Source organism: Malus sylvestris, chromosome 9, assembly GCF_916048215.2.
Source record: "Malus sylvestris chromosome 9, drMalSylv7.2, whole genome shotgun sequence".
Lineage (NCBI taxonomy): Eukaryota > Viridiplantae > Streptophyta > Magnoliopsida > Rosales > Rosaceae > Malus > Malus sylvestris.
This window is the reverse complement of record NC_062268.1, coordinates 13134584-13149583: the sequence shown is the minus strand read 5'-3', so window position 1 is coordinate 13149583 and position 15000 is coordinate 13134584. Positions and strand designations below refer to the sequence as shown.

At 38.1% G+C, this 15000-nt stretch overlaps 1 pseudogene; it reads left to right on the top strand.

The window, feature by feature from the left end:
• Nucleotides 1–2810: 2810 nt before the first annotated feature.
• On the top strand, nucleotides 2811–5729 carry LOC126582702 (disease resistance protein RPM1-like; annotated as a pseudogene).
• The last annotated feature ends 9271 nt before the right edge of the window (nucleotides 5730–15000 follow it).

Genomic DNA, 15000 nt, shown 5'->3' with positions numbered 1-15000 from the left:
AATTCTGAAGTTTGTCGAATCCAATCACTTCTTAAGTTTTGTAACGAGAACTTGACTGAAGAGGATCTCCTGGAGAAGACCTATTTGAACTTCTCTGCTACTAATATTGTCATGTAGCAACAATATAGGACTCAAAAGTTCACTAAGTTTTCGGATTTGATGTCTGTTTTACTTCTCGCTGAAAAGCAAAATCAGTTGTTGATGAAAAATCATCAAGCTCGACCTATTGGGGCGACTGTTGTGCCTGAAGCACACTATAGCACGAACCAATGCCCAAAACGACAACATAGGCGTGGCAGAGGTGGCCAGAAGCCACCCCGTCAAGGTCAACAGAGCCAAGGCCCACTTAAGGGAGGAAATCGAGCCCATAAGCGCCCTAACCTCGCTTCCAAGGCCCCAAACATCAAGAATAAGGGCAAATCACCTGAAACAATGGATGCAGACATATGCTACTGCTGTGTCGATGTTGAAGAAGAGATCCGAGGATTTATACAGTGCTTAGGTGAGTAAGTTACAATGGAATTAAATTTTTTATTTAGTCTGACTGCAGTTTTTTATTTTTAAGAGCATTACTAAAGCAGTTAACGTTATAACTGTTAATTATAACAACAACTAAATTACAAGAAAATCTGATCATCACGATTGTAAATATGTTCTTCATTCTTCGTTTTTCCTTTTAATCTTGGTAACTTGGCACTGGTAGTTGAAAATTACTTACTGCCAGTAGAATAAAAGTTACAAAGTCGATATGTATTGTATGAAAATCTATCAAAGCTTGAGAATATTTTAATTTTTGTCATAGACTTAAACAGGGCCGGTCCAGAAATTTTTGAGGCCTGGGGTGACGTAAAAAAAGTGCCATAACTTCATGTAAGAAAATTATTTATTTTCACACATAAGATATCGATAAAATTATACTTAGCAAAACACTTCATACTCAATAATTTAGAAACACAAAAAGACTAATTTATTTTGTATTGAAAGAGGGAAACAAAAAACTTCGGGCTTACAAGTAGATAGATGACGAGTTTTGTTTTCCATCTGAACGTTGAATGTGTTTTTGAATAAATCGTGAGGTGTTTTTTTTTTTTTCTTATTTACTAACCTTGTCAATATGGGACTAAAAAATAATGATGTTTTCGAGTCCTTAATTGATATGTATTATTAATAAATGGCCACTAAATTAAACATTTTGATGACACGTCATATAATTTAAATTTGGTCTACGTATTATTCTCTGTTGAAGATTAGACTTGAATTAAAACGAACATTTAAAAATAACAACCCACATAGTAACTAAAAATAAATTAACAACCAAACAAAAATTTGTAAAATTGAAAAGAATAAACATGCATATAGCATTTCGAACTTAGGACCTCTTGTTAATTTTAAACAACAAAAATCATTGTTTCTAATTAAACTTCTTGATCCTTTAACCAAATTTTATAAATTTATACTCTTATGAAAAGAAATTTGTAAAAAATGGAAAATAAATAAGCACACATGGTGTATTGAACCTAAGACCTCCCCATTATTTTCAAATGACAAACCACCACTTCTAATTAAATTTCTATGTCTGTGAACCAAATTTTATAAATTTATACTCTTATAAAAACATATATAAATATTACACCCTAATAATTTTGATGACCCTAATTTTTTTGGATCTTGAACGGTCGCTCTACCTGCGCTGGGCCTGGGTCGGCCCTGGGCTTAAAAGAATTAGGAAGTTACGTTATTACTAAGCAATTTCAAAAAAAAGCAGCTTTTGCTTTCTGAGGCTTTCTGGGAAAGCAGCTTTTCTTTGACTTTCGAATCTCAAAATATATTCACAATCAAATGAAATCATCCGGTAATTGCTGAGATTGGCTGCCTGCAGAAGCAACCACAGCAGTAGCTAATTACTGGTTCGAATGAATATTCACTCCACTTGCACGTTTCGCTCCTTTGTTTATTGTGTGAGTCACTTTCACACATATTTTCGTCTATGTAAATTAGATCGACCAAACAAATTATTTTTCTTTGTTTAGAAGGTTCGGTGCAGTTTGATGTGGTGCAGAAAAACTGTTGTCATGCTATCGTTTACTTGCAATTGCACGCAACTTGTTAAGTATTGGATAGTGCAATCCACACACCAATTTTTACTTCTCACGTACGTCTCTCAATTTTTGATTGTCGGATTGGATGAATTGAAGAAAATTGATGGCAAAAAATCAACAGTGTGTGTGGGAAGTAAAATAGATGTGTAAATAACAATTTCCTAACCATTTTGTCGGAAAAAATGATCTTAGTTCTTGTGGATAACAAGTCGAGAAATGCTAAAAAAACTCTCAAAAGTGAGACTCTCTATGTATTCTTTGTTGCCTCAAGTTTTAGGCACAATGTTTTATAACATGGTACAGAAATTGACCTTAAGCTATGAGATAGTAGAAACTCTATGGAGAATCTCACTCTGAGAGTTTCCTTAGCATTTCTCACAAGTCCATAATTGGATTTTTGAAATTTGAGTCATTTTCTATGAAATTTCATGGACAAATAAATTACTACAATCCAGTCGCTGTTACTTGTTCAGTTCATTTACTTGCACTAAAAGACATCTGCAATTTTTTTGAATATTTATATGTTGCCCATAGAGGTCGCACTTGGTGCGATGGCAAGTGCCTTCGCCCATGAGCGGTAGGTCTCGGGTTCGAGACTTGGGAGCAGCCTCTCCATAAATGGGGGTAAGGCTAGCCGACATTCACCTCTCCCAGACCCTACGTAAAGCGGGAGCCTTGTGCACTGGGTACGACCTTTATTTATATGTTGCCCATAGCTTATATAACTCCATACAATTTGGAACAGAGAATCAGGTGAGGAAAAAAGGGTAATCGAAACAGTAAAGAGAGAGTTAATGGCAGAGAGTGCAGTAAAGTTTCTGCTCGACAAGGTTGCACCATTTTTCGAAAATGATCTGCAACTTTTGGGAGGGTTTAGGGAAGAAATCGTGTATCTGAGAAGGGAACTGGAGCGCATGACTGCCTTTCTGAGGGTTGCTGATGCTTTTGAAGAGAGTGATGAGGAAGTCAAAGTATGGGTGAGGCAAGTAAGAGACATTGGTCATGATAGCGAAGATGTTCTGGACGAATTTACACTTCTCCATGCACATGATCATGGGAAGGGGTTATACAGTTCCATCCATAGGTTTTCGTGTTGCATTAAGAACATGAAATCTCAATACCGAATTTCTGCTGAGTTACAAGGCATCAACTCAAGAATCAGAAAAATCTCGGAGGTTCATAGCAGACTACGTCACAAGTTTAACATGGCTGAACAAGGTTCAGGCTCTTCAACTGCAGGCCAAACGTGGGAGGACCATCGCAGTGATGCTCTACTATTAGAGAAAACTGATATAGTTGGCATTGACGAGCCTATAAAGCAGGTGGTAGGGTGGCTTGTCACCGGTGGTTCTGGACGAGAAGTAGTTTCTGTGGCTGGAATGGGTGGACTAGGGAAGACAACCTTGGCGAAGCAAGTCTATGATGCAGCAGAAGTGAAGAAATATTTCAAAGTAAGAGCTTGGATCACGGTTACTCAGTCCTTCAAACTCGGGGAACTCCTCGTAGACATGATTCAACAGCTCCACAAAGCCATTCGAAGGCCAGTTCCGGAAGGAACAAACAATATGAACAACAATCAATTGAAAACAATGATCAAGGCCTTCCTGCAGAAAAGGAGGTACCTAATTGTTCTCGACAACGTGTGGGACATGTGCGGATGGGCCTCTTTGAAGTATGCCTTGCCTAACAATACTTGTGGCAGTCGAGTCTAACTACTCGAAAAGCTGCTGTAGCCTCGACAACCAGCAAAGAATCTGGAGGTAGAGTCTTTAATTTGGAGCCCTTGCCGCAGTTGGAGTCATGGGAGCTTTTATGCAAGAAGACATTCCAGGGGAACTCATGCCCTCCTCATTTAGGGGAATTCAGTAAATCTATGTTAAGAAAGTACGAGGGGCTGCCCCTTGCGATTGTGGCAATCAGCGGTGTTTTGGCTACCAAGGACAAGAGCAGGATTGACGAGTGGGATATGGTTGGCCATAGCCTTGGTGCTGAAATGGAGGGCAATGGCAAACTCAAGGACTTGAAAAAAGTACTTTCACTCAGCTTTAATGACTTACCCTTCTATCTCAAGTCTTGCTTCTTGTACCTGAGCATCTTTCCTGAGGATCATCAAATCGAGCGTATGAGACTTGTTCGGTTATGGATGGCAGAGGGTTTTATCGAAGCTAAACAAGGAAAAACACTAGAAGATGTTGCAGAGGACTACCTCAATGAACTGTTGAATAGAAGCATGATTCAAGCAGCAGAGACAACAACCGAAGGTAGGGTCAAAAGTTTTCGTGTCCATTATCTTTTCCGTGAGATTATCACCTCTAAGATAAGAGATCAGAACTTTGTCACAGTAGCGAAAGAGCAAAACATACCATGGCCTAATAAAGTCCGACGCCTGTCAATGCTTACCTTTTTGCAATACATACAGAAAAACAAGTCCGCTTCTCAACTACGTTCTCTGTTTATGTTCGGAGTCACCGAGAATCCACTACTGCAAACAATATTTCCCGGAGGTTTTAGGCTTCTTAACGTGTTAGATTTGCAAAGCTCACCTATAAATGTTTTTCCAGTTGATGTTGTCAACCTTTTCTTTTTGAAGTATTTAAGCTTAAAAGGTACCAGGGTGAAAACCATTCCGAGATTTATAGGGAAGCTTCAGAACCTGGAGACTTTGGATCTGAAGCATTCTCTGGTCACTGAACTCCCAGTTGAAATTCTGAAGCTTCAACATCTACGTCATCTTTTAGTATATCGTTTTGAATTTATACCTAACGGATTTCTTTGCTCAAAATATGGCTTTAAGGTGCTTCCAAACATAGGGGCTTTAACTTGCCTTCAAAAGCTTTGTTTCATCGAGGCAAACCAAGATGGAGGTGCCATTTTAAGGGAGCTGGGGAAACTAATTCAGTTGAGACGGTTAGGCATTTTACATATGAGGAAACAAGATGGAAAGGCTCTTTGTTTATCCATTGAAAAGCTGACCAAACTTCACGTATTGTCCATAACTTCAGTAGAAAAGGATGAGATCATTGATCTGCAGCACATATCTTCTCCCCCTCTCCTGCTTCAGCGCCTATACTTGCGAGGAAAATTGGATACATTGCCTCACTGGATACCTTCTCTGCACAGCCTTGTCAGGTTACATCTGAAATGGAGTAGGTTAAAGGACAATCCGCTTGTATTCCTTCAGTATCTGCCTATCCTAGTGCATCTCGGCCTATCTCAGGTCTTTGAAGGAGACACATTGTGTTTTGGAGCTGGAGGATTTAAGAAGCTCAAACATTTAGGCATTGGAGAATTTGATGAGCTTAGATGAATAGAGGTGCAGGTGGGGTCAATGCCGTCCATTGAAAAGCTAAGTATCCGGAACTGTAAGTCGTTAGAGAAGGTGCCATCCGGGATTGAACACCTGAACAAGCTGAAGGTGCTTGAATTATTTAATATGCCGGAAAATTTAGTCAAGAAACTGAGTCCACACGAACAAGGCAACGATTATTGGAAGGTTGCGCATGTCCCGGAAGTTTATTTCACCAATTTGAGAGAGTCTCAGCGGAGGTCTACCCTTTGGAGGGTTTGAATGAAGGAGAAAAATTTCCTCAAATCACTTCCCTCATGAAGAGCCATGAACTTGAAACTCGTTGGAAGTAATATTTTACTTCACCTGATCAGTTTGATATTACTAAGGAGATGCTGCATACATTGTAATTACTGTAAATACTCTTGTAGAATACTCTTGTAAATAATCTTGTTCAGTTTGATGTTGATGTGTGTGTGTGTGTATATATATTATATGTTGATGTTTTGGATTACTCGTGAAGTAGAACAAGTAACCAGAATTTGGAATTTCGAAAGGGATTCCAAGAGAGAACAAGAGTTAGGTTTCAAAGTACAAGAAATATGTTTGATTAAGGTCTAAACTATCATTCCATTATTTTTAGTAAGCTGTTAGTTTGAGTAATTAGAGTTGTTAGTGATCAAGGGCTGAGATCAGATCAATTTGTAGTAGGCTCAAATGTGAGCAAGTGTCAAGATCTCATAGGGTCTTGTAATGAATGGTTGGATGAGCTCATAGGCTCTCCTAGATTCTCTTCTTCTCTAACGGTTATGTAATGGCTGGTGTGATGAAATGAATACACGCAAAAGAGCATTCTAGCTCTCTCTGAAAATTCTGAGCACTCTCTCTCTAAATCTTCTTCCTCTCTGTGTTAAATTGCTGCAAATACACCATCAAATAGTTTAGATTCTAACATGGTATTGAGAGCTAGGTTCGATTTCGAAATGGGCATTGATTTATGTGAAATTGTGGGAGAGAATCCAACAAGAAAACTCTCAATTTCATTCCGATTCAAGCTAAAATGGCTAGGTTTGGAAGCAGCAATTTGCGAGCTCCCATCTTTGATGGAACGGAGTTCGAATTCTGGAAAGTGAGAATCGTCAACCTTTTCAAATCATATGGGATTTGGAAACTGGTAGACAAAGGGATTGTTGCTCCAGAGTTGAAGAAGAAGAAGGAAAAAGGAAAACAAAGAAGGAGAAAGGCGAGGAAGAGTCATCCTCATCGGACGATGATGAAGGAGATGACGATGCATTTATCGCTCACATGGAGGATCAATTCATGAAAGATGCTAAAGCACTGGGAATTATTCAGAGTGCTGTTTCTAAGGAGATCTTCCCTCAGATTGTGAATCATGAGATATCCAAGGGTGCCTGGGATTTACTCCAGGAGGAATTTCGTGGCGATGAACATGCAAGGTCTGTCAAACTTCAAAGCTTATGTTGTGAATTTTAGTATATGAGGATGAAAGAAAAATGAATTTCTATCTATTTATCTTACTAGATTGTTTGAACTAATTAATCAAATGAAATCTTATGGTGAGAACCTCACTTATCAAAGAAAAGTTCAAAAGGTTTTGATGAGTTTGTCTAGTAAATATGATCCAATCTGTGTTGTGATTGAAAGAACTTCAGATTTGAATACTGTGACTGTACAAGAGGTAGTTGGATCTCTTAAGAGCTATGAACTTAGGCTCGGTAGACATGATGATGATGATGCAAGTTCTGGGCATGCCTTCTCTAGCATGAGTCATGGGTCAAAACCACAAAATAGGCTATTGGCTCAAAGAAATCACAGCAAGGGAAAGAAGAATTGGAAGTCTAAGCCTAAGAAATGGGAAAACAAAACTCACCAGACTGAGAGAGTGGGTGAGATCACTGAGGGTATTAAACAAAAGTGCAAAATCTGTGATAAAGCTCACCTTGGAGAGTGTTGGTTTAAGGGAAAACCTAAATGTCGTAACTACAATAGATTTGGACATGTAGTGAAAGATTGCCATCAGCCCAAGAAAACTCATACTGCAAACTATTTGAACCATGTTCAGGGCAATGCAATGATGTTCTATGCTTGTCATAAGGCCTCTATGCAAGAAAACAATGGTATTTGGTATCTAGTCATGTGGTTACAGTAACCACATGACTAGTATCACTACTTATCAACATTGATAGAAGCATAAGGTGCAAGGTGAAAATGGGCACATGAGACCTAGTTGATTCAATTGGCAAAGGGACTCTGGTAGTGGAGACTAAGAGAGGAGCAAGGTTCATACCATAAGTCATGATTGTACCTGGCTTAGATGAGAACCTTCTCAGTGTAGGTCAAATGGTTGATCATGGGTATTGGCTGGTATTTGGTGATTTTATGGCTTGCATATTTGGTGACAGAGAACTGTAAGATCATGTTGCCATTGTGAAAATGAAGGGCAATAGATCTTTTCCTCTAATGTTTGAATATGTGGATCACATTGTAGCAAATAGAGCAACTATTGAAGGAAATACATGGAAATGGCATAGAAGATTTGGGCATTTGAACTATGACAGTTTGAGATTGCTGCAAGAAAGGTGCATGGTGTATGGTGTATGGTGTATGGTCTGCCCTATCTAAAGGAATACAATCAAGTGTATGAAGGGTGTGCTACTGGAAAAGCTCACAGAGAGGCCTTCAACAAAGAACAAAGATGGAGGGCAACATTTCCACTAGAACTTGTACACACAGATGTGTGTGGACCCATGAGTGAGACTCTTGGTGGCAGCAGATACTTCCTTACCTTCATCAATGACAAGTCAATGATGTGTTGGGTCTATTTCTTGAAGTATAAGTCTGAGGTATTCAGAATTTTTAAAATGTTCAAGGCTATGGTTGAACTACAAACTGATTACAAGTTGAAGAAACTCATAAATGACATGGGAGGAGAGTATACATCTCTGGAATTTGAGAAGTTTTGTGAAGATGTTGGTATTGAAAAGCAACTCACTGTTGCTTATTCTCCCTAGCAAAATGGCTTTGTTGAGATGAAGAATCGTACCATTATAGAGATGGAAAAAACCATACTTTATGAAAAGAAGCTACCACTCAAGTTTTGGGGTGAAGCAGTTCACACTGTTGTCTACTTACTTAATAGGTGTCATACAAAAGCATTGGAGAACAAGACTCACTTTGAAGAGTTTTGTGGCAAAAAACCAGGAGTCAAGCACTTGAGAATTTTTGGTTCTATGTGCTACACTTATGTGCCAACTCAGTTAAGCCAGAAACTGGATGAAACTGCACAAAAAGGTGTATTTGTTGGATATGGGACAATAGAGAAGGGCTATAGGGTGTATGATCTGAAAAGCAACGAGATCATTGTTTCCAAAAGTGTCATTTTTAATGAAGATGCAGTGCTCAATTGGGAGAATATGGAGACAGTGTACTTCTCACTGCCCTATTCAAAAGCTAATTAAGGTGTAAGCATAATTGAGATTGAAAATGGTGTATGTGAGGAATCTAATATTGGTTCTTCTAAGTTGAATGATTTAACCATAGGTGAAGAGTGTATTACTGGTGTACACGGTAATGTTTCTAATGCTGTGAATGTGGAGAGTGAGATCCAACTCACAGAAACTTATGATAATACACCAAAAAAGTGAAGAAACTTGAATAAAGTGTTTGCTCAGTGTCATTGACCCTGAGAACTACAATGAAGCCTCTCAAGATGAAGCTTGGAAGAAAGCAATGAATGATGAGATCACTATGATTGAGAAGAATGATACTTGGAAATTGGTTGATAGACCAAGTGACAAACCAATTGTTGGAGTAAAGTGGATTTTCAAAACCAAGCTAAATCTGGATGGCACTATACAAAAACACAAGGCAAGATTAGTTGCCAAATGGTACACTGAAAAGCCTGGGATTGATTTTAATGATACTTTGGCACCTGTGGCTAGATTGGACACTATAAGGACTCTCATTGCTTTGGCAGCACATAAAGGGTGGAAACTGTTCCAGTTAGATGTGAAGTCTGCTTTTCTGAATGTGATCCTTGAAGAAGAAGTGTATATAGATCAACCGGACGGGTATCTTGTCAAGGGAGAAAAACACAAAGTATACAAGCTAAAGAAAGCCTTGTATGGACTAAAGCAAGCTTCCAGAGCTTGGTATAGCAACATTGACACCTACTTGGTGCAGTGTGGGTTTACAAAAAGTCCAAGTGAAGCTACTCTATTGTGAAGCATAAGGAAGGACAAGGAACTTTAATTGTTTCAATATACGTGGATGACATTGTCTACACTGGAAGTTGTTCACATATGATTGAAGATTTCAAATGTGACATGATGAGTAAGTATGAGATGACAGAATTAGGATTGTTGTATCATTTCTTGGGAATTGGAGTTATTCAACAAAAAGGGAACATATTCATTCATTAAAAGAAATATGCATTGAGTTTAATTGACCAGTTTGGATTGAAGAATTGCAAATATGTCTCAATTCCTCTACCTCCCACTGATAAGCTAAGGAAAGATGAGGGAGTGAGGCTGCAGATGAGGAATTGTATAGAAAAATTGTTGGCAACCTTATGTATTTGACTGCAACAAGGCCTGATTTATGTACTCAGCCTGTGTACTTGCCAGATACATGCACTGTCCTTCCACCAAGCATCTTGGCACTGCTAAGAAGATCCTAAGATATGTGCAAGGAACTGTGGATTATGGAATCAAGTATAAGAAAGGTAATGCAGCCCTGCTTTTAGGTTTATGTGACAGTGACTGGAGTGGGGATGAAGATGACATGAAATCCACATCAGGCTATGCTTTTAGATTTGGCAGTGGTGTTTTCTCTTAGGCCTCTGTAAAGCAACAAAGTGTTGCACTCTCAACTGCAGAAACCGAGTATATGAGTGCCTCTGAAGCTACTACTCAAGCCATATGGCTAAAATTTGTGCTGCATGATTTTGGTGAAGAACTGATTGAACCAACCCTCTTGATATGTGATAACACATCAGCAATTGCAATGTCAAAGAACCCTGTATTTCATCAGAGGTCTAAACATATAAAGAGGAAATTCCATTTCATCAGGGATGCAATCCAAGAAGGAATAATTGATTTACAATTTTGCAGGAGTGATGAGCAATTGGCAGACATCTTCACTAAGGCATTGGCTAAAGACAAATTATATGCTTTGAGGGACAAGCTTAGAGTAATTTCAGTCAAGACCTTAAAAATGAGTGTTGGTTGATTAAGATCTAAACTGTCATTTCATTATTTGTAGCAAGTTGTTAGTTTGAGTAATATTAGTGATCAAGGGCTAAGATTAGATCAATTTGTAGTAGGCTTAAATGTGAGCAAGTGTCAAGATCTCATAAGGTCTTGTAATGAATGGTTGGATGAGCTCATAGGCTCTCATAGATTCTCCCCTTCTCTAACGGTTATGTAATGGCTAGTGTGATGAAATGAATACACGCAGAAGAGCATTCTAGCTCTCTCTGAAAATTCTAAGCACTCTTGCTCTAAATCTTCTTCATCTCTGTGCTAAATTGCTGCAAATACACCATCAAATAGTTCAAATTCTACCAAAATAAAGGAACTTTAGAACTAAAAGACACAAATGGTTTCAAGTTGGTTGAGAAGATGTCAATGACAACTTGTACTATGTTATGAGAGGATGGAAAAGTTCTTTCTATACCATGCACGCGTATAAAGCTCTTCTCACATATATCCAACATTTCATATAGTAGTGACGTTACCAATTATTGTAAGAAAGACGTAATCAATACTCATTCCTTTGGGGTTTACAAAAACATGAGTGAATCCTAGATTGTGTCATAAGATAATGTATGAATTCAAGAACTCTATAAAATTATCTTATCAGATGACACACCCCGATCTTGATATTCCTCTAATACCAGGATAGGCACGTGCTGACCGACACCTGAGGGTGACGAATTCCTCTAATACTAGGATAGGCAGGTGCTAACCGACACCTGAAGGTGACGAAGCCATTTTAAACACACATATAACTAAAACACGTAGTTAGAAAGAGGTACACAAATACATAATCGTGTTCAGAGCATACAACTAAACAAGAATAATGTGAAAGAATTATTATGGAAAGGTACAAACCGAGGAATGGAACCTACACAAAGGAGGCTCGAAGATGCCTAAGCGGAAGTGCCCTGATGTCGGGATCCTATGCCTCGATTCTATTTCCTCATGGGGCACAGAACAAAGAAGGTGAGTGGACCAAAGTTTATAATAATACTAATAATAAGAAAACCATTTTCTTTATGAATATACTAACCCCCTATTTTGAAAACATATATAATACTACATAATAGGTTTCATGAAAACTCTAGCATGCCATGAAATCGTTCATAAAACAAGTACACATAAAACAATGCTCAATAATGGTGTTATCGTAGCCGAAAGGAAAATCCATAAAACATCTGTCAATCACATTAGTGAGGTCCTCAACTACAAGGTTCTAAAAAACGCTAAGCGTTAGTCGAGCAGCGGGCTGGTGCCTAGCGCCTAGGCGGCTAGCAGGGTCTAGGCAACCTAGGTGGATTTAGGTAAATTTATTGTATATCTTGTAAATAAGTGCATATTGACACTTACAAAAAATTATACTTATATAATATCCATGGATAAGATAATAAAAGAATGATAAAATGCAAAAAAGAGTATCCAAACAAGTCCAAAATTTAAAAACACATAAAACATATATGCCATATAACCATAGTGAGGAGTATTGTAGGATGACACGCGAGAAAAATACAATTGGGAAAAAGAATGAAAAAGAAATACAAAACAGCCACTGCAAAGAATCGAACTCGTGATCTGGAAACTAATGAAGACGCATTGACCAACACGCACAAGGCCACACTGCAACAAGTACAATATAAGCTAGTGTAGTAGCTTCATTTGACATTTGAAAAACCCTAGCAGCTACACCCACTCTCATATCAGCTTTTGATGACCTAGAGCCCAGAGCCCAAACAGCTCTCCCTCTCTCTAATTCAGACCATTGCTCCTCGGGGTAGCACGAAGGCTTAGGATGCGCACACGTGTCATGCATTTGAATGCCCTTCCCTCATTTCTAATTAAATTGAGAAACATGATGGTGATTTTTACCACTTGTAAAACAAAGGGTTAAACCATAGAAAATTCTTGCAAGAGAACAAGTGTTGTAGTATAGAATGGCTCAAGCAAGGTCGATCTCCTCAGGGACTGGTATAAACAATTTATGAGCTTTTGTGTATTTAACTTAGTTAACTCTAAGAACTACACTAATTCAACGAAACTAAATACTACTGTACGTGACTTAAACAAACATCTAAAAAGGGAAATGGCTTATAGAAATAATGATTCAACTAAACAAAACAAGTAAATGAGGAAATTCAAGATAAGATAAATGATTAAAGAAAAATAGATTGGCAATATGCTAGAGTTCAACCTTTACCAACAACACTCCTACGAAGCTCTTCCAATTGCTTAAGTAATCGAAAACACATATGCTTTGAAGGTTGGGTTTTCCTTGTGTATGTTTTACTTGTGACATTCAAGTTAAAACGCATACCACTACATGCAATTTATCCATGACATTTGGATTAAATATAAACATGAATAATTCATTAATCTTGATGAAAATCCTTTTGTTAAACCATGTAATCCCTAAGAGTATGATATTTACCTTAGGAGAAATTACAATCCTCAATCACAAGAAGCATAACCAATTTTAACGTGACATTCATTCAAAATTGCATCCAATGACCTTTCTAAGCATCCTAATGGTGATCAATCATCAAGACACATAGATAGTTTAATTTAGAGATTGAAAATATCAAAGCAAGCATGTAACAACACTTAAGCAATTGAAAGAGAAATCTACGTAATCATGTTGCGGCTCATGGCCTCACTCTAGCAAAAGGAAATTAGTTATATATAATTATTTGAATACATAAGAAATTATCCATGAAGAATCAAAGAAAGAGACAACCCTTTTTTTACAAGGAAGCTATCTCCTGCTCTACGATCCTCTTGGAGCTACGGCATCCCTTATGCTTTTTGCTATGTTGCTCCTGCAACTCTGTCCATTCCTCTTCTTCTTCTCTGCTCTCCCTCCCTTTTACTCTTTGCCGTGTGTTGCCTTAAACAAAAGGCAATGATTTTTCAAAGCACCAAGGCCATAAGTGGAAGGCCATCATTGTTGTCCCCTTTCTTTACCTTATTTTATTAGACAAAGGAATAAACAGCCGTGTGTTCCACTTTCCTCCTCCAAAAGCTTCTGTTTTTCTAATGCTACAAATGCCAAATGAGTGGGATTGAAAACCCCATTTTCTGCCGAGTGACGATGACAAAGTAAAGCACAAAACAAGTGCCTTTACTTTCTTATTTTTATTAGCCAAATGGAGTGGGAAGATTTGGCCATAATGTTTAGTGGACCAAAAGTCCTTAGATTTCAATGAATGAGATGTCCTTAGAAAGCTTGAAAAGTCTGCTTCAAAAGCTAAGAAGGAAGTTTCCTCAGGCTTTAATTATGTACTTATCTCTTATGCAACCTTCCGAGGTCCAAACTGCCTTGTCAGCACGCTGACATGTCTTCATTCTTAAGATGGAAACAATTGGCTGGGAATTTTGAGCTGAAAATTTGATATGATCATCTTCGATCTCTTGTGAATCAGTTCCAACTGGAATCACTAAAAAATTCCAATGGTTGCATACTTTTCCACCAAACTCAATCTTGCTGCTCCTAGAAACACAAAATGGCAAAACTCATAAATACTCAAAACTTCCAACTAAACTAGACAAGAAAAGAAATATAAAAAAAGGGAAAATATATAGTATAAATATTGGTTCATCAAAACCCTAGGTCCCTCTCTCATTTCTAATTAAATTCAAAGGCTACTTTTGTGTTGATAAGTGAATGTTGGTTCTAATTAAACAAGAAAACTAGGAACAACTTTTAAAGGAGAAACAAAAAAGTGATGAAGCAGCAAAGCGGCTGCAAGCTGAAATTTAATATATCAAATCTCAGAAGGTTGGTTCTATTTTTCGTACATCAAGCAGTTACAAGCCTTGCTTTTTACTCGGTCTGAGGTTTCTTGGGAGACATCTCCCAAGAAAATTAGAAGCTTCTCTCTTTCTAGAAACCGAAATAAGTCTCTCATTTATCTCCACCCTCTCTCACATCAACACAAACCTCAGACCTGATCCTAGCTCACCTATTTCAGCCATCACGGTTTGCCGATGCACAAAGGTAAAACGTATCGATCTCTTCTTTACTCATTAATTTCTTATTTCCAATGTACTCCAAGTTCACAACTTAGACTTAGATAGGATTTTTTTTTTTTAATTTCAAAAAAAAAAAAAAAAACCGCTAAGCTGCCTAGCACCGCCTAGCCCGCTTAAAGCCCAACCGATTTGCAAGAAAACGCCTCGGGTCACCACCGTCCAGTGCCTAGGCTATTTTTTAGAACACTGATCAACTAGGGGTATCATAGTCGCCCGAAGGTAATACTTGTCCATCACCTGAAGGTGAAGGTGAAGCTGAATAAAAAAGCATAACATACATACCGACACTAACTGTGGCTAGTGAGGCTAT